Below are 18957 nucleotides of genomic sequence, written 5' to 3' on the forward strand. Positions count from 1 at the left end.
AGCAGTAGTCAGAGAGGGTTGGGGGAATGCAGAGGGTTGGGGAAACAGCCACATGTGGATAGAGAGGTGGCACGTGGCCGGAGAGGCATGGACTCCTGCTACAGAGGATGCTCTGGAGATGCAGTGAGGAGGGTGCCGCAGAATGTCCAAGGGGAGTGGCAATCTCAGGTGCATTTCAGCACACGACTGGCAAGAAAAGGAGCAGGGTTTCAAAAAAAAAAAAAGCAGAACCCTGCCCTTGGACATCCAGGCAATAGTCAGTATGAGAGTCAGAGCGACACCCATCATTCCTTTTTAAAAATATAAGCAAATACATATATAGATTTCTATCTTCGTATCCTCACCAACTCTTTTTAAACCAAAGCAGCATATTATAACTTTCTTCTGCACCTTGAGTGGGTACTGAGGGTCACTCCATTACAGTCTATGGATAGCTGCTCCTTCCATTTCTTTTACGGCTGCCTGGGGAACCATTGTGAATGTGCGATAGTTAGTGGCACTGAAGGACATGCGGGCAGTTCCCAATCTTTTCTTCTTACAAGCAGTGCTAGAATGACTAGCCTGTGTTTGGGTCACTTTGTGTTTTCACCATTTTACCTTTCAGGTAGATTCCTTGAAGTGCTTTGCTGACTGAAGGTATGTGCACGTTTGCTGGCCATCGCCAAACTTCCTTCCACAGAGGTTGTACTTCTTGGCTGTCCCAAGTGCAGACTATGTTATGTTGGAGAAGCAGGGTGGGCACTGGGGATACTTCAAGTCTGTGCTTCCTTACTCTGTGGAAATAGAAAACAGGGTCATCAGTGAGGGAGGTAGATGTGGAGTTGGTGTCTTGAGAGGAGCAGGGAAGTTTTCAAACAGTTGAAGAGGGAGCTGAGCAACCAGATAGGATAGGACTGAGCAGTATTGAGGGCTCAGCCTAGACTCTGGTCTTCAACTTTCTCTGAGCATCAGTCAGGCAAATTTCTTCAGCAACAGCCCAAGTATAGGGCATTACAGAGACAAATGGTTGTATGAATCTGTGACAGAGTAAGGATGGCAGATTGACAGGGGGAGGTCAATGGATTTGAACATATTCGCAGAAGAATGAACTCTAGGCTGGATGGGGATTGAAATAAAGCTAAGAAGGATCTAAACAGAAAGAAAGGGACAGAGACCACGAGGAAGCGTCAAAGATAGTTGTTGTGGGAGTAGAGGCATGGGAAAGCTAGATGGAGGCAAAGCTATGACAGAGTAGGGTTTTAGAGTTTGGGATTTCAGGTGGAGCAGTGCCAGGTGATAGCAAGATCCTGGCCAAGCCGAAACCGGTTTGGCTCAGTGGATAGAGCGTCAGCCTGCGGACTGAAAGGTCCCAGGTTCGATTCCGGTCAGGGGCATGTACCTTGGTTGCGGGCACATCCCCAGTGGGGGGTGTGCAGGAGGCAGCTGATCGATGTTTCTAACTCTCTATCTCCCTTCCTCTCTGTAAAAAATCAATAAAATATATTTTTTAAAAAAAGATCCTGGCCAAGCCATGGGAGTTGACAGATGAATTGGAAGAGAATTGAAGTTAAGATTGGGAAGCTGAGAGGCAAAGGCATTTAGAAGGGATAATGAAGTCCTCTGCGACAGGGCTGGAGTCAACCAAATTATTTGATTAATGGAGGAAATGGCTGCTATTATTTCAGTTTGATAGAGCCTATTGCCTAACATATTGCTGAAGTTGGTGAAATAATTGTTAAAAAGAACAAATAATGAATAATACAATTGCTGTAGAAAAATCTTATCAATGTTTAGGAGATAATATGGTTTGGGGATACTAGTGCTATCTATTGTTAGTATTTGGGATAGTATTACTAACTTGTTCTGCGATGTTTATCTCTGGTGGCTGACTAATAAGGGAAATTGGTATATTTATTTTCCTGTATCTTATTTTTATTCATCTGTGAAGAAATGCGTAGTAGAAAGAAATATGAAGAATAAATTAGGAAGTCAGAGTTTTGCACAGTGCCAGTGTTGTTGTTCATTGTGTGTGACCTTGAACAAGGCTCCTCCTTCTTCATCTTCGGAGATGAGGGTGGTTCTAGCTCTAAAATTCAGGTTTCCGTGACTATGGAATTTCAAGTAACTCAGAAAATAAAAATTCTCAATATATTCACCCATCTAGCCTGAAATTATTTTGGTTTCAAATTGTTTTGAAGGCAAATAATGAAACTCTTGAGTTGCCCTTTTGAAACTGCTTAAGGGAAATCATGCCAGTTTCTTGCCACAGAATGAGATTCAGAATGATGGCAACACCTCTCAGATATTCCATGACCCTAAAACAAAGGTCATCTCTAAAAGTTTATCCTCCCCATGAAAGCTAGGCATCTAAGAAACCAGATCCTTTGCTCTTGATCAGATAATTACATAAAAGTTTCTCTTTCTACCTATTCCCTGTTTAAGAATGAAAAATCTATTTTTTATTTAAGAAAATCTTAATTTTATATAGTACTTGGATGCATGAGACACAGCCCTTTTCTCTTCAGGAGACTACGCATTAATAGGGGAAATAAAACCATGTGGAAATATAAACAACCAGTCTAAAGCAGGCCAAATCCCATATGAGTAGTATTAGTAAAAGTAGATCTCTAGGTTATTTTTAAAAGGTGTTGAGAAGTAGAGAGTAGTTGAAATAGTTCCACTTCTCATTTCTTATTTTATACCTTTTTTTCATTTTTAGCTTTCTCTATTTTTATCTAAATAATTTGCTTTTGTATATAGAAGTTAGTTAGATTGCCAGTTATTTTTACTCAATATTGATGTGCTTACAGATAAGTACAGTAGTATTGCTAAAAGGCACAACTATACTGTGATTTTAAGTGTGTATAGATAGTTTTAGACTCTGCAATTCAATTATCCAAAGTGGATTTTCCACTTTCTGTATAATATTAACATCTCCCCATGTTTCTTCTGCACCTTGAAATGATCTTGGACACTTTACAGTTCTTTAACAATTAGACAAGATAAAGAAACAAAGATAAAAATTTAATTAGCGTAACTGGGTGCCTCTAACTAAGCAGCTTTGGTGTTTAAAGGGGGGGGGGGGACTTCTTCATTGGTGCTCCCATAGTACTTTATGTGAATTTATATTTGAAACTTTATCACATTATATTGTAACTAGAGGCCTAGTGCACAAATTCATGCACAGGTCATCCTCAGGCTGGCCAGCAATCAAGGCCTATCAGGGGGCCAGCCATTCGGGGGGAGGGGTTGCAGGAGGTTGGCTGTGGGAGTGTACTGACCACCAGGGGGCAGCTCCTGTGTTGAGCGTCTTCCCCCTGGTGGTCAGTGCATGTCATAGCAACTGGTCGACCAGTCGTTCCAGTTGTTCGGTCATAAAGGTCGCTTAGGCTTTTATATATATAGATCCTTTGCTAGAATGTCTGTCCTCCCCTCTTTCTCCCTGCCTCTTGCTCCTCTCCTTCCTCCCTCCTCCTCTCTCACTGGAATGCAGCATCTAGGGGAGAGGAACCTTGTCCTATCCACCTTTATATTCCTTGTACCGTGTAAACACCAGATGGATAGATGGGTGGAAAGAAGGAAGAAAGGAAGTAAGAAAGGGAGGGAGGAAGGGAGGAAAAGAGGAGGGAAGAAAGGGTGAATGGGTGGGTCCATTGTTATTTGGATGGATGGATGGATGAATGGATGAAAGGAAGGAAGGAAGGATGAATGGATGGATGGATGGATGGATGGATGGATGGATGGATGGATGGGTCAATAAATGGGAGGCAGCTATAACTGAACGCTATCACAAGATCTGGAAAATCACTCATGATTGTCTTTTAACCATGAAACACCTGCCAAGTATAGACCTCACTTTCAATGGGTTTCTGACTCCAATTCTGACAAATGGTTTACTTAAATGGCCTAAGAACCAAGCTCTTCAAAAGTTTCTCAAAAACTCTTACAAGTTAAACTTGGCCTCTGAAAATGAAGATAATTAAATACGCGTACAGCTCACTGCAGGCTTAGGTTGCACTCTGAGGTTGAATTCACAGGGCCTTAGAGAAGAGTCTCTCCTCTCCTTTTTCTCCCTCGAGGCCGCGCACCTAAAAAGTTCCCAATTAACAGGATCCTGCAGTTCTCTCTTTCACTTTAGCCATTCAGATGGGATTTAAGGAGAGACACTTGGAAATGTAATTGCAGAAAATAAAAATATAACTCTGGACATTAGGGAAATATTTGTGTGCTAAAATTATGAGTGAACTTGAAAGTTAAGTGAATTTTAATGATATGAGGACTTTTTATAAAAAGACTTTCAGCAAAAAAAGAGTGATGACACCTACACAAAGTAGAGGGGCCCTCAGAGGAGTCCTCTGCTATGGATATTTGCTACTGATTACCAAGAGCACAGGTGTTGCATGCCATTGACTGTCCACCAGGAAGTGGATTATGTCAATTGCTCTGTGTGTAGCAAAAGGGCCTTCAGTCAAATGGCTAAGTCTGTTGCAACAGCCCCTCCTTAACCCTAAACCCAAGAACTTTAGGAAGACTGATTATTCAGCTCAGTGCAGACTCTTGCACAATACTGTGCTCACCAAAAGCCACCAGACCATCAGGAATTAATATATGATATTTGAGATGCAAATCAAGGGTGATTGTGGCCCAGACAGTTTGGCTTAATGGTTTAGTGTTGACCTATGAACCAGGAGGTAATGGTTCAATTCCAATGCCCGGGTTGTGGGCTCCATTCCCAGTGTGGGGAGTGCAGGAGGCAGCCAATCAATGATTATCTCTCTTTATATATATACTAGAGGCCTGGTGCATGAAATTCGTGCACGGGGATGGGGGTGTCCCTCAGCCCAGCCTGCACCCTCTCCAATCTGGGATCCCTCTCACAATCCAGGACTGCTGGCTCCCAACTGCTCGCCTGCCTACCTTCCTGATTGCCCCTAACCCAGTGGTCGGCAAACTCATTAGTCAACAGAGCCAAATAGGAACAGTACAATGATTGAAATTTCTTTTGAGAGCCAAATTTTTTAAACTTAAAATTCTTCTAACGCCACTTCTTCAAAATAGACTCACCCAGGCCGTGGTATTTTATGGAAGAGCCACACTCAAGGGGCCAAAGAGCCTCATGTGGCTTGCGAGCCGCAGTTTGTCGACCACGGCCCTAACCACTTCTGCCTGCCAGCCTGATCACCCCCTACTCACTCCCCTGCCAGCCTGATTGATGCCTAACTGCTCCCCTGCCAGCCTGATTGCCCCTAACTGCCCTCCTCTACAGGCCTGGTTACCCCTAACTGCCCTCTCCTGCAGGCCTGGTCACCCCTAACTGCCCTCCCCTGCAGGCCTGGTCCCCCCCAACTGCCCTCCCCTACTGGCCTGATCACCCACAACTCCTATACACCCCCTACTGGGGATCGAGCCTGCAACCCAGGCATGTGCCCTTGACTAGAATCGAACCCAGGACCCTTCAGTCCACAGGCCGACGCTCTGTCCACTGAGCCAAACCAAGTAGGCCTATCTCTCATTATTGATGCTTCTATCTCTCTCTCCCTCTCCTTTCCTCTCTGAAATCAATTAAAAAAAAAAAATTTAAAGGGTGTGGGATCCTTCAGGGCCACTGCCCTTAGTGGGGATGATCCCAGGCCAAATGCACAGGATTCGCTCTGAACAAGACCTTTGTCTCCATCAGCAAAAGCAAACCACTATTCAATTTTTTCTCTTCTTCCCTCAGATGCTTTTATTAAGTTGTCAGGAAGCCCTGGAGCTGCCATTTGCATTTTCATTTAAATGTCATAGACCTCGGGTCTGCATATAAGTAAAACTGACACTGTATTTAAAGAAGCTTTAGGGGAGGAAAGAAAAGCTTCAAAGCAGAACGGAACCTGGCATTGTGCCTTTTGCTCATTCTTTTCCACTAAAATGCATTCATTTTTGATGCCTTAATTTCTTGAGCCTTTTACAGTTTTTAATCTAAGCCTCCTATTTTAAGAAGCCAATGAATCTTTTGCTTTTTATTCCCCTATAGATCTTATGACTCCCGCTAGTATCTAAAACAGTTCCAGGCAGAGGTTAGGATCATCTTCCTTAGTCCTCGGATTAGGTCAAATTAAACAAGATAATTCAGACAATTGTTTGTTTTCATTTCCTGACAAGCAAAATATCTGTAGAATTCAAACTGTATAGTGAAAGAAAGCGGCTTCAGGGCTTTTATGTAAAAATCATTTCCTCTCTCAGAGTAGAAGTTGGTTTGCAAATTAACCAGGTAGAAGCAAAATAGAGAATTGCATTGTAGGAGAGTGACTCACTGTTTTGACTTTTTAAAATATATCTTTCCTGACAGCAAAGACTGCCTTGTCATTCGATTGCTTTCTAATTAATGTTAAGTTTTCTATGATAAATATCACACTTTTGCCCACAAGAGCTACCAGTTGTGACCTCGTATTACCCGTCCTTGAAGGACATACTGGCAATTATGACTACAGTTGTCTATGATTACAAAGACACATCTTATATTCTAACCCTAGATACAATCAGTACCACCATAAGAATGCTTCTTTTCATAAGAGAAGCAAATCAATGTTTGCTTGCTTGGAAGTAAGAATAGGTACTTGCTGATAAGTATGTGTTCCTTGCTACTTTTATTTTCAAAGAATGAATCAACCATGAAGTACCCTCAATAACTAAAACTAACTTGCAATTTTCATAAACTATTTTAAAATTATGTGTATTGTAAGAGAGCACTGTACTTTCTACAAAGTGGAAGATGGATTGAGCAGATAAAGTAAGTCCCAGGCACGTGGCATGCCCAGCAGAATTACCTGCCTGAAGAAGGCATCATGCAAACTTAGAAGAATCTGACCTGGAGGAATCCAGGGGCCCATTTAGATTCTCTGAACACAAAAATGTTTGCAAGTAGCAAATCAAAATTGTGTTTAAAAGACTCCCAAGTCAGATCACGCCAAAGGGAGGGTCTGAAAGCCTCAGGAACACTCGCTGCTGACATGCCCCTGAATTGGGTCATTTGGATTCAGGGGTAGCCCAAGGTGGCCTACCTACTGTCTGTGAATCCAACAGACACATTTTATTTTTTTAACACCTTTTATATTTTTTAACACCTTTTATATTTTTTAATATATTTTTATTGATTTCAGAGAGGAAGGGAAAGGGAGAGAGAGATAGAAACATCAACGATGAGAGAGAATCATTGGAGGGCTGCCTCCCGCATGCCCCACACTGGAGATCAAGCCCGCAACCCAGGCATGTGGCCTGACCGGGAATCGAACCATGAACTCCTGGTTCATAGGTCAACGCTCAACCACTGGGCCACAGTGGCCAGGCCCAACAGACACATTTTAAAGTTTCACCTTGGTGTCCCCTGGATGTTATGTGATAAGGTATACATTTGGAATTAATCAGTTCTTGATTTAACTTCCAATTAATTTTTTTCTTCCTAGTTGAGTTGAGGTACAGAAGCAATTATTCGGCAGCCTCCTAAGACACTGGTACTTGTACACCTGTCTAGAGGAACTGTCATCCTCTATGTGAACAAAGACTGTCCATCTCTTCTTCTGGAATCTCCCAACACAACTTGGTTATAGGCTTCTCTAGGACAGAGTCTAAACTGACTTTTTTCTTAGGTGTTTTTCCCACCATCCCTGATTAATTCAGCAGATATTGATCAAGTGCCTCTTCTATGCCAGGCACTGAGGAGAGCTCTCAACAGTGAAGGGTGGTACCCCTACTTAACTCCTCCTTATCCTTCATGTGGACCACCTCTTCCTCAGAGACGCATCCCTGACCCCAGTCTAGGTATTTTCTTCATTGTATAGAACCTCAGCCTTTCCTTCATAGAAGGTATTTGCTCGTAAACAAACTCCTTTATTGATTATTTCATTAATGCCCATCTTCTCAGCTTGAGAACAGGAATTACGCTTGACTTTGCTCACCAATTTATAGTGCCTGGCACACAGGAAGGCTCCTTTAACTGGTGAATTGATTGGAGGGTGATGCATGAATGGATTGATGAATGAGACATAGTTTCTTCCCTCCAGGAGCTCATAGCTTATTATAGGGAATTGATCAGAGGTGGGCATGGACAGCTAGGTTTGGGGTGAAGTTATCAATAGCCTTGCTAAGGTGTTGCAACATTATCTTGTAGGCAACAGGAAGCCAACCAAAATACTGAAACAACCATGATCAGGTTAGCAATTTAGGAAGCTCCCCAAGGTAACAGGATGGAGGGCAGCCTAGCAAAGGGGAGTCCGTAGGCAGGAAGAGCAGGGAGGTGCTTCAGTGGCCCCCGTCATGGTCATGATGAGGTTTATATAAAGGCAGCAGCTGCAGCACAGCAGGAGTGAGGGGCTGAGTCACAGTGGCTCAGCCATCTCTATGCTTTCTGAGAAGATTAATACATTTCACGAGGGATGCCCTCCTGAGGATGATCCCCCTCCTATAGAGAGAGCGGAGCCTGGCTTGTAAAACTCTCTGACCCAGGAACATACACCACATGAGCCAAGGGCTCATGCAAATGGACTTGACACGTCTGGCAATATGAGCGGAAGACAGTTTACTATATGTCTTCCTGGCCATTTCTCAGACAGTGCCTGCAAGGTTGACACTCACAGTTAGCCAGCCAATATTTATTCAGCTCTGGCCATATACCAGGAATGGGGATAGAAGGATTGGGAAGATGGGTGTGGCCATGGCACTGTCCAGGTAAAGCTTAGGGACTAATGCGCAATCAGCAGCACATGAGCAGGGGCCCTCAGTGTGCTCAGTATCCTGCTAGGAGAGATACAGAAAGCTGTGGGCACACAAGCTGGTCCCAAGGGACACGTGGTCCCAAAAGCAGTGACCTAAGCTTAGACCCAAGTAAAGAGAGGAGTTAGTCGGGGGTGGGGAGTAGAAGAATGTACCAGGCAAAGCGACCAGCATTTGCACAGACTCCTAGACAAGAGAGAGCAGGGCTCTGAGAGCGAGGAGAGGGATTCTAGAGTGGGGGGTTGGGGAGCCGAGTGGAGGGCAGGAGGTGAGCAAGGGCCTGGACAGTAGACAGGAACAAGATCACGGTGCCTTGAAAGCCACGTCAGGAATGGAGCTTTACCGTGAGGGTTACGGGAGGCTGGGCTTTGCATAAAGCGCTGATTGGTTACAGTGTGGACAGTACACTCAGAGGAGCAGGACAGGGCAGGAAAGACGGTTCTAAGGCTGAGGCATTAATGTGGACAAGAAATGATGGTGGCCCGCACTCGGGAAGTAGCAAAAGGGGTGAAAATAGTGAATAGATATGAGAGGTAACTTAGAGGTCAATTTGTCAGGCTTAGGGGACTGATTGGATGAGGAGGGAGAAGAGGAGGTATGGAGGGTGCTGGCATCACTCTGGGACAGATGGTGAATTCAGTCTAAGGAATCTTTGGGTAAAAAGTACCCATGGGACAGACCTGGAACTAAGGACAGAGATTTCTGTCATCTTTGTTACTCTCTTGTTGGTCACTATTCACATGTAGCATGTCCACGACAATACAGGCTTTTGAGTCAGGGGAGACCTGGGCGCAAGTCACTTATGCGCTGTGTGAGCTTGGACATTATGATACCAAACCTATTTCTTCATCAGAAGCTGGGGTAATAATATTACCTACTCCATAGGATTTGGGGAGACATAAGTGAAGTCACGTTGTAAAGCACTCAGCCTCAATAAGTCATTAGCAGTGGTGGCAGCAGTAGTAGGATCATCTGCCCTGGAAATAGAGATTTGAGGACCACCAGTATAGAGGTATTTGGAACCACTGGAATGGAATGGAATGGAATGGAATGGAATGGAATGGAATGGAATGGAATGGAATGGAATGGAATGGAATATTGGAATGGAATATTGGATTGGAATATTGGAATGGAATATGGAATGGAATATTGAATAGGATATAATAAAATATTGTAATAGAATGGAATAGAATAGGGTAGAATATAGAATTGAATGGAGTAGAATAGAATATTATAATAGAATGGAATAGAATAAGGTAGAATATAGAATTGAATGGAGTAGAATAGAATATTCAAATAGAATGGAATATTCGAATAGAATAGAATAGAATAGAATAGAATAGAATAGAATAGAATAGAATAGAATAGAATAGAATCGAGTGTATAAAAAAACACCAACATCGAAAGGATACTAAAGAACACACACAGTGGCGATTGAGAAGTAGCCAGGGAGGTAAGAGGACAATGAAGAGATGCTGTGACATTGTGGAAACCCAGGGAAGAGAAGGTTTCAAGAAGAGAAGCCATCAGTAGAGTAAAATCCTACCAATGGGTAAGGAAAGGTAAGGGCTGCAAAGTGACACTGAATTCTGGGACAGGTAGGAACAGTGACCCCTGAGAAAACAGTTTAGTTGAAAGGCCGGTGTGGCTCAGTGGTTGAGCATTGACCTATGAGCCAGGAGGTCACCAGTTCGATTCCCAGTAAGGGCATGTGCCCAGGTTGCAGGCTTGATCCCCAGTGTGGGACTTGCAGGGGGCAGCTGATCAATAGTTCTCTCTCATCATTGATGCTTTCTGTCTCTCTCTCCCTCTCCCTTCCTCTCTGAAATCAATACAGATATATTTTTTAAAAAAAGAAAAGAAAAGAAAGGCACAGCAAAAGATATAGCAGGTCACTATTCGATATGCAAACACTTTTTATTAAAATAGGGCAGGGCAGAAGAGGAAGTTAAAAGTGTTTTCTGACTATGGAAATTAGGCTTTGCCTCAGTGCTGTGGTTCGGAGTGTGACAAAAAGACCTTCAGGGCCTCAGGTGGGTGCCCCATTTTAGTGTTCTACTGGGCATTGTCGGGTACTGGCAAAGGAAGGGGAAATGATCATCGGAAAGTCATTTCCTACCGAGGAGACATCTTAAATACACCACGCAAGCATAATGTGTTTATTCTGTTCGCAAGGCTGTTTTGAAAAGGAATTAAATTCTATGTAGCATCAGCGGCAATTTTCTGCGTTGCGTGCATATTCCTGAGGGAAATTCGCTTTCCCATTTAGAGCATTAGAAGGTCTCTATTGAGCAGAAACTCTGACAACAGCCTACAGCTCTGGGCCCCATTTCAGGGTCTTCTCGATGACTTCTGTGGATTCAAACCCAGCCTTGCCTTCCCACTGACACTAACATAGAGAGCACAGCTTTGGGATTGGCACTCAGACTGACTTACGCTTGTGTGGACACTGTATGTGATCTCGCTAGGGCCTCCCCTCAAACCTAACAAGCTTTAGTCCCTTCAAACACACACACACAACACATACACACACACTCATTCTTACACAGGCACACACCATTCAAAGCCTTTCGCCTGGAAATAACATTTGACAGACAAGGGAATTGAGGCACCAAGTGATTCTTTTTTAGACAAGAGTGTGCAGACGACTCACTCATCAAACCAGAGCCAGATCCCTTCTCATTAGCCAACACTGCCTTTTTATTGTGCAAGTCTTTTTTAGTTATTATTTTTTAAATTTGTTTTTTAATTACAGTTGACATAACAGTAATATTATATTACTTTCAGGTATACAACACAGTGATCAGACATTTGTATAGCTTGCAAAGTGGTCACCCAGTGAGTCTGATACCCACCTGACACTGTACTTAGTAAATATTATTGACTACAACCCTGTGCTGCCTGTGTATCCCGGAGCCAGCACTGCCATTTTAGCCAGGGGGTCCCAGACAGTCACAGTCATCTCAGATATTCAGCATCTTCTCAATGAAATGACTTGCAGTAAAAGTGGTTCTTATTGCACAACCTCAAGTTTGACAACGGCTGCACTAATTCCTGCTTTAACAGACAGACCTGTGTCTGGAGCCAGACTGGCTGGGCTCAAATTCTGGCTCTGCCACTTACCAGCTGTGGGCAACTTAATCTCTCTGTGCCTCAGTTCCCCACTTTGTATAATGAGGACATAATCAGCTGATAGTGTAATGAGGAGGAAGGACAGCATGAATGAACATACGTCAAATATTTATCACTGTGCATGACCCTCAACCATGGTGTCTTTCCTCTTCCCCCCTATAAAGTAAGGATGATAATTGTACCTGCATTAAAATGTGTTTAGCGCAAGCAGGAGCTGATGCAGATAAGTGCTTGGTTGTTACATCTCCCTCCACTTAGCTTATGCCCTCATCAAAGCTTGCTTGGAAATTAGGACAGCTGCTGGGCTATTTCATCAAAATTTTTCTGCATCTTTTTATGAACTTTACCATGGGTCATTTTCCCATTTATTTTATTCCCATTTATCTCACTTTCTCCATTTTTTCAAGTGTGTTAAAAACATCTCAAAACATGAAACCCAACTCCACATGGAAAGGGGCTTGCTGGCTTGTGGTGGGTGGAAGCTGGCTGGTGACTCTCTTTATGAAAACACATGGGGCGGTGGGAAAACCTCCACAATATTTATGGTTTCCTTATTCCAACCTCCATAGCCTTTCAGAGACAAGTCACAAAGAAAGTGCATATATGCCCTATAGCAACCTTATCAACTCAGTTCAGCCATGCCAAGTGGGAGCTAGCTTTTATTTGTCATATTTATGAATATGTATCATGTATATCCTGTATATATCAAAGATATTTACGTTACCTATCACATGCCATGCAGTGTTCCAATCACTCTAGGTATAAGATATTTAGTCTTGATAGGAACTTTATCATGTAGTACTTAGTATTCTCATTACCCCCTTTTATATATGGGGAAACTAAAGCACAAAATGAGTAAGTAGCTCATAGAAGATCAATCCAGTAATAAGAAGCAGAGCCAGGGTTTAGCCCCAGAGAGTCTGAAGCTAGAAGCTACCTACTTGCTTAAGCACTCTCCCCCCTCTCCCCCCCCCCCCCCCCCGGAAATTAACACCTGAGACATCTCCAGACAACACTCCAATCGGGGCCTTAATTTACAGGTAGGGAATAGATGTTTAGAAGGAAGAGTCTGAGCTTTTGAGCAGCCTCACAAACCTAGAGACTTAGTTACTGCTACTTTGCTCAGAAATGCACCACTAAGTTCGAGTGAGATGAAGCCTAGCAAGAAAGCTAATTTCAGTGCCAATGAGTGAAAAGGGGGATTATCTTGAAAATTCCTGCCAACATTATGAGCAATCATTGCTGCAAAGCAAGTCCAAATTCAGAGTGAAAGTGAATGCAAATAAAAGAAGTCATTCTATATCTTCTCTTTAAAGTATATAATTTCTAAAGGAAAGGTGCCTTTTATGTAACATCTCTATTTCCAGGAGAAAGCCTAGGTGAGTTTGGGGAGAGTATGATGGAACAGAGACACCTACTGGTGAGAATGAGCCTCGCTTCATAGATTTCCATCATTGAAGACGGTAGTTCTCACTATGATTTATATGTATTAGATATGAACAGTATGATAGTAAGATACAGCATCTTCCCTTGAATGCTACTTTTTAAAAGGGAAAAGGTGAGATGTATCCAACTGTTTATATAACAGCCCGAGCACAGGATCTCTCCTCTCCCTTATAGGAATACCAAGCTACTTTTTAGGGTCCTACACTGTGCTTGAGCGAGGCAAATACCAGGCCATGTACAAGGTCCTTGGGGCCCTTCATTACTCTCATTTCAGGTCAACAGACTTTGACTGAGCACTTGCACTCCAAGGATAGGTGGGGGAGAGGCCCCTCCCACAGGCATTCCCAGCTCAGAAGCCAGGAGCCAAGATGCTCATCCTTCTAGTCTCAGGGTGACCCTAGGCCAGGGCTTCCCATCTAGTCCAGATGCTCCCAGTACTCAGACCTTGTCTGATCAGATTACATGAATATGTTTCTTCTGGGGCACTCAGATGTGACTTTGTTTCCCTCGAGGTGACACTCTTCCATCAACAATTTCATGAATGTGTACTCATTTGGATTTTCTCCTCCACCGTGTCAGTTGGTTGAGGGTGGAACTGTATTTTGAAAATTGTACTTTTCTAAGTGTTGTCTAGGAGAAAGAGTTCAGAAAGGATAAATGGTGGAAAAAGATGAAGGAAAATAAAGGAGAGGAGAAAACTTTGTAAGGAGATGGAAATGTCACCCTTCTGCTTTAGCACCACTTTGGATTCTGTTCAAACCTACTAAACTTCCTCCCATTGCCATGTATGATCGAGAAGTCGTGGTGGCTTTACAAGAAGCAGTTCTCAGCTGGCTTGTTGGGGTGCAGTCACCTATTTCGTTTGGTTTGGGTTTTGATGTGGAATCTGGAGTTAAAGTAAGAAAATGTGCCTACCTGGAAGTGCAGCGGGATGATACAAAAGTGACTAGGGCATCCAGAGATCCATGGGGGTGAGAGAATTTAAATCATGGGAGATGTGCACATGGGCATTGAGAATGTAACCAATAATTGAGATGCACCACTGACAAAAATAAATCCATGAGTACTGCTGATGAAATTTTTATTAATTAAGCACACACTGCGTTTGGAGCTCTAAAGAAAACAGATCTCCGTCAGATCTGTTCTGATTGTTGACAAGTTGTAGTCTAGCAGGAGAGATGAAACAAGTGACGGATCTCTAAGACAATAAGAGGAAGCAGGGAGTGAAACAGATAAGAACAGCTAAAACACCCTCAACTCCTTGAATCCCCTCTTCCCACACAGCCATCTCATCCCCAGAAAGAAAATGGGCAGGATAGGAAGTAGTTGAACAATTAGAAGTTTAATGCAATTGTTTAGGAATGAAAAGTTAAGGGGCTAAAATTAATGGTGTGGGGAGGAGATGGGTTGGAAAAAGGAATCTTAAAAAGATGAATGACTAGAACTTAGGAGCTTGGATGTGGAGCTTAAGGGAGAAGAGCTATATACTAATATAAGCATAGATATAGACATGGAATATTAGAACATTAGAATATTATTATTAGAGAGGAAAAAAACTTTAATTCCTAGGTGAAAAAAATTAAATAAAGAGTAGAAATAGAACTAATAGAAATAAAATAGTCAAGAAGGATATGTCTGGGGTGGGGCAGAGGCTGGGTGGAGGGGAGCGAAGGGAGGAAAAGGGGGACACCTGTAATACTGTCAACAATAAATAAGTAAATAAGAGGGATTTGTTGCAGGAACGTGGGGCAGAGGGTGATGTCATGAGCTTCCTGTTCCAACTCTCTATAAGGGCAGAGGGACCAAAGGGTATGTAGGTGGAAATACCACCTCGGAGGTTGGAAATGCAGAACTGGTCTCAGGAAACTCTTTGTACATCAGGAGATGTAGAATCCATGAGATCTTGTGAACCCTTGAAACCTTGTGCAAAGAAATGCTATTAACTTGTTTGTATTAGGGGTTAATTTGAAATCACTTTCACTCCCAGGTGCTTTTGTAGAAGGGCAGTTTAATATAAAAGATTTTTGTATTGTAATAGAAGTTTCTAGACATGAAAAATAAGAAAGCTAAGAAGAAAAGCATTTTCTTGTGAGAGTTTTTTGATGAGTGCTAAAGTTGAGAAATTTAGAGAATGAAATAAACCTATCTGTGGCTAAGAGAAACCAAGAACCAAAAGTTTGAATTTAGCACCAAATATACTTTCAGTGGAATGAGAGAGAGTAAATACTATAATCAGTGAGCTAAAAGCAGTCACTTAATATGTAAGTTCTTGCCCTTATTATAATGTTCAGATAAAAAAAGACAGCCAAAAAACAGACACTATAAATAAGAGGGAATTAATTTATACTGTTCTTAATGAGCATATGGCATCTTATTAAAAATAAAGAATAAATTCCAAAGTTAAAAGCCTGAGACCTTGTCAATAAGTCAAGTCTACTTAAAACGTCCTTAATTGACAACCATATGCCACATGAAGAAGGCCAAGTATTAAGGTTTCAGTTCAAGTAGAATTTGTATTCTGCCAATGGGGTTGAGATGAGGAGAAAAATATATTTTGTGCCATATATTTAAGTGATAAATTTTTGACAGAATGGTGGTTCCTTGTACCAAAACATATCTTTTCTGTAATATCAGCACAATTAATTGAGCATAATAGGTGAATGTGTTGTGGTATAATTTAAGAGGGTTTACAAATCAAAAATATTTCCATTGCCTGAAAGTCTCTTGATAAGGATACATTCATTTGAGTCAAGATATGAACCTCACGGTAGAATCAGGTGGGTGGACCAGGAGGTTGCTGGGTAGGTATTTCAATGGAGAATGAGAGGGACTGGGAAGGGAGGGGCAGTAGCAGCATGTGTTATGCTGGGGAACGCTGAGCAGCCCCAAAGAGGCTGAACTTGACCTTGATAGGCAAGGTGCATAGAAGGTGCAGAGAGCAGAAGAAGTAGCTGACGAGTACCCAGGATAAATAAAACATGCCCCAACATGTATCCCAGGCTGGCCTGGGATGCCAATATGCAAATGGGCAATTGTATTCTCTCTCTCCTCATCATGGTTTTGCAGAGAGCAAATTAGTTATTTTCAGCCTATCTCTGTTGTGAATTTTGGTGTTCTTTGTTTCTCTGCCAAATACACGGTACTTGACAATCCCCCAACCATATCATTAGGATATGAACTTTGAAACAAAAGGATCAAGCAGCATCAAAGTTGTATCTTTTGTAACAGAGCTAAGCCATCATCTGTTGGTGTTTTGTTCTCCTGTCTGGTCACACTTTCAGAATCAAACACCTTCTGTTTATCGAATGAGAGGATGGGGCTGTGGGAATGATGCATTGGTTTTTTTATAATTAGTACTAGAAGCCCAGAGCGCAAAATCCCGTGAACCCGCCCATCCGCACTGGTCTTACAGCATTACGCCACAGGCCTTTTATAATATAGATTTATAATATAGATAGATTATTATGTTAACTCTTTTATTTATGTAGAGGCTTAGAATTTGTTCTCATCAGCTTAATGTCTTAGGAAATCAGATTGAGAAACTCTAAGGGCCACAGATGGCATCTGGTGGGTTTGTATTTGCATACATAAAAATTTGATGAGAATAACACACATATTCAATGGGCCTTCTTTGGGTTGAGTGCTTAGACATAGACAAAGTCCTAGAAAATGCTTTTTTGAGGAATTCTAAACCAATTTGCAATTAATGTGGCAAAAATGAATTTTGTATATTTGATTATGTTTACTGTAAATGATCCAAAACCATAACAGAGTACTCTGATACTATGAGGAAACTGATGCTTCCATCTCTCCTGGTGCCCAAACCTTCATCCTCCTAGAGGCCATTTAATGTTGTACAGCTGGCCGGTGGCAGCCAGGGCTCTCATTGGATTTCTGTTTTATATGCTATCTGAATGTAATGAGTTTAGTCATGCCTTCTGCCTGTTTGGGGAGGTCAAATTTTAGCACCTTGGCATATACAAAACTGGCCTGGCACTTAGAAGGCCTAGAAGTCTAAAAGACAAAACTGTGCTCAATAACTAACTCTGCAAACAACAGCTGTGGCCACCAATAAAATAGCCATTTATTAGTGCAGAGAGAGCTTTGGTCACATGTAGGTCTTTTCCACCAGATTCTCAAACACAGCTAGCAATACTTATCAGCATTATCACCTCCAGAGGAGAGATGCAGATGGTTATGTATATAAATGCCTGTGTTTGTATGTGTGCATCCATTCCACCATAGAATCAAGGTGCTCCTATGAAAAACATTCACCTCTTCACATATGTATGCCTCTTCAGCACTGCATGGAAGGACAGCTCCACCCTGTCCACTGTCTTCTTTCAGCAATAGCCACCTAAGCCATTTCCACGGAACCCAAGGCTCCAGAAAGCCCATTTGAAAACCAAAGAAGGAAGTGATTCTATTATGGAGATCAAGAGAGATTTTTATTTTTATAATATATTTTTTTTATTGATTTCAGAGAGGAAGGGAGAGGGAGAGAGATAGAAAAAAAACATCAATGATGAGAGAGAATCATTGATCGGCTGCCTCCTGCACACACCCGACCAGGGATGGAGCTCGCAATCCTGGGCATGTGCCCTTACAGGGAATCAAATCGTGAACTCCTGGTTCATAGGTCGACACTCAACCACTGAGCCATGCCGGCTGGGTGAAAGATTTTTATTTTTAGAAGATGATTCAAAATAGTGTATACCATCTCGAACATAGACGTGGGAGCAGACATTCCTTCCTGCATTGAAAGGAAAGGGTGTGTGGCAGTTTTCACACCTGACCTCCCACCATTCTCATAGCGGGTGAATATTTTACCGAGGACAGGAAATGAGCCACAGCCAAAGTCTGTGACAGAGTGACCACATGTAATTCAACCACTGATAGACTTTTACCTAAAACGTAAGAAATTCAAATATAAGAATGTTCAGGCTATATGTCAAAATTATCTGAACATGTGCCATAACATAATCATTGTATTTCTATATGTAGACTAACTATCCTGGTAGTTGAATTTTACCTTGCTGACCAGGAACCATTGTAGAAACTGTGAAAACTACTTGTTGAATATATGCAATAGTATTAGCCATCTATACTAATAAAAGGGTAATATGCTAATTAGACTGGACGTCTTCTGGACGTCCATCCGGAAAAAGCCACAGCTGCTGTGAGGGCTGAGGGGCGTGGGAGAGGCGGTGGGGCGAGGGAAAGACAGGGCGGGGCAGCGCAGGATGGGGGGCAGCACAGGAGAGGTAGGGTGGCACGGGAGAGGAGGCGCTACCACCACCCCTTTCACAGAGGTGGCGGCGTGGGAGAGGCCTTGGTGCTGGCCAGTCCAGCACCACGACCCTTTTCGCAGAGGCAGCAGGAGAGGGGGCTGCGTGGTCCTGGTCCCAGTGCTGCCCCTTCCGCAGAGGCAGCCACAGAGGCAGTGGTGTGGGCGGGCCTGGCACCACAACTCCGCAGAGGCTGGACTGGGTGTGACCTGCTGTGCCTCAACCTCCCACAGCCAGCCTGGCCCCAGATCGCCCCTCACCAAGAAGCAAGGGCCCAGGACTGGCAGTAGTGGCGGCTGGCAGTGGCAGCAGCAGCGGGGTAATGAGGGCGGTGCCTTCCCATGATCAGCCGGGTCGCCTCCAG

At 42.9% G+C, this 18957-nt stretch overlaps 1 protein-coding gene across 1 annotated transcript in view; it reads left to right on the top strand.

Annotated features, from left to right (window-relative positions):
• The window catches only part of KCNB2 (potassium voltage-gated channel subfamily B member 2), a gene marked incomplete at both ends in the record, with an annotated part of 315420 nt that overhangs the window by 276134 nt on the left and 20329 nt on the right, over positions 1 to 18957 (top strand). The gene's annotated exons all lie outside the window — the stretch shown is intronic.

Source organism: Cnephaeus nilssonii (genome assembly GCF_951640355.1).
Source record: "Cnephaeus nilssonii genome assembly, chromosome: 18".
NCBI classification, from domain to species: domain Eukaryota; kingdom Metazoa; phylum Chordata; class Mammalia; order Chiroptera; family Vespertilionidae; genus Cnephaeus; species Cnephaeus nilssonii.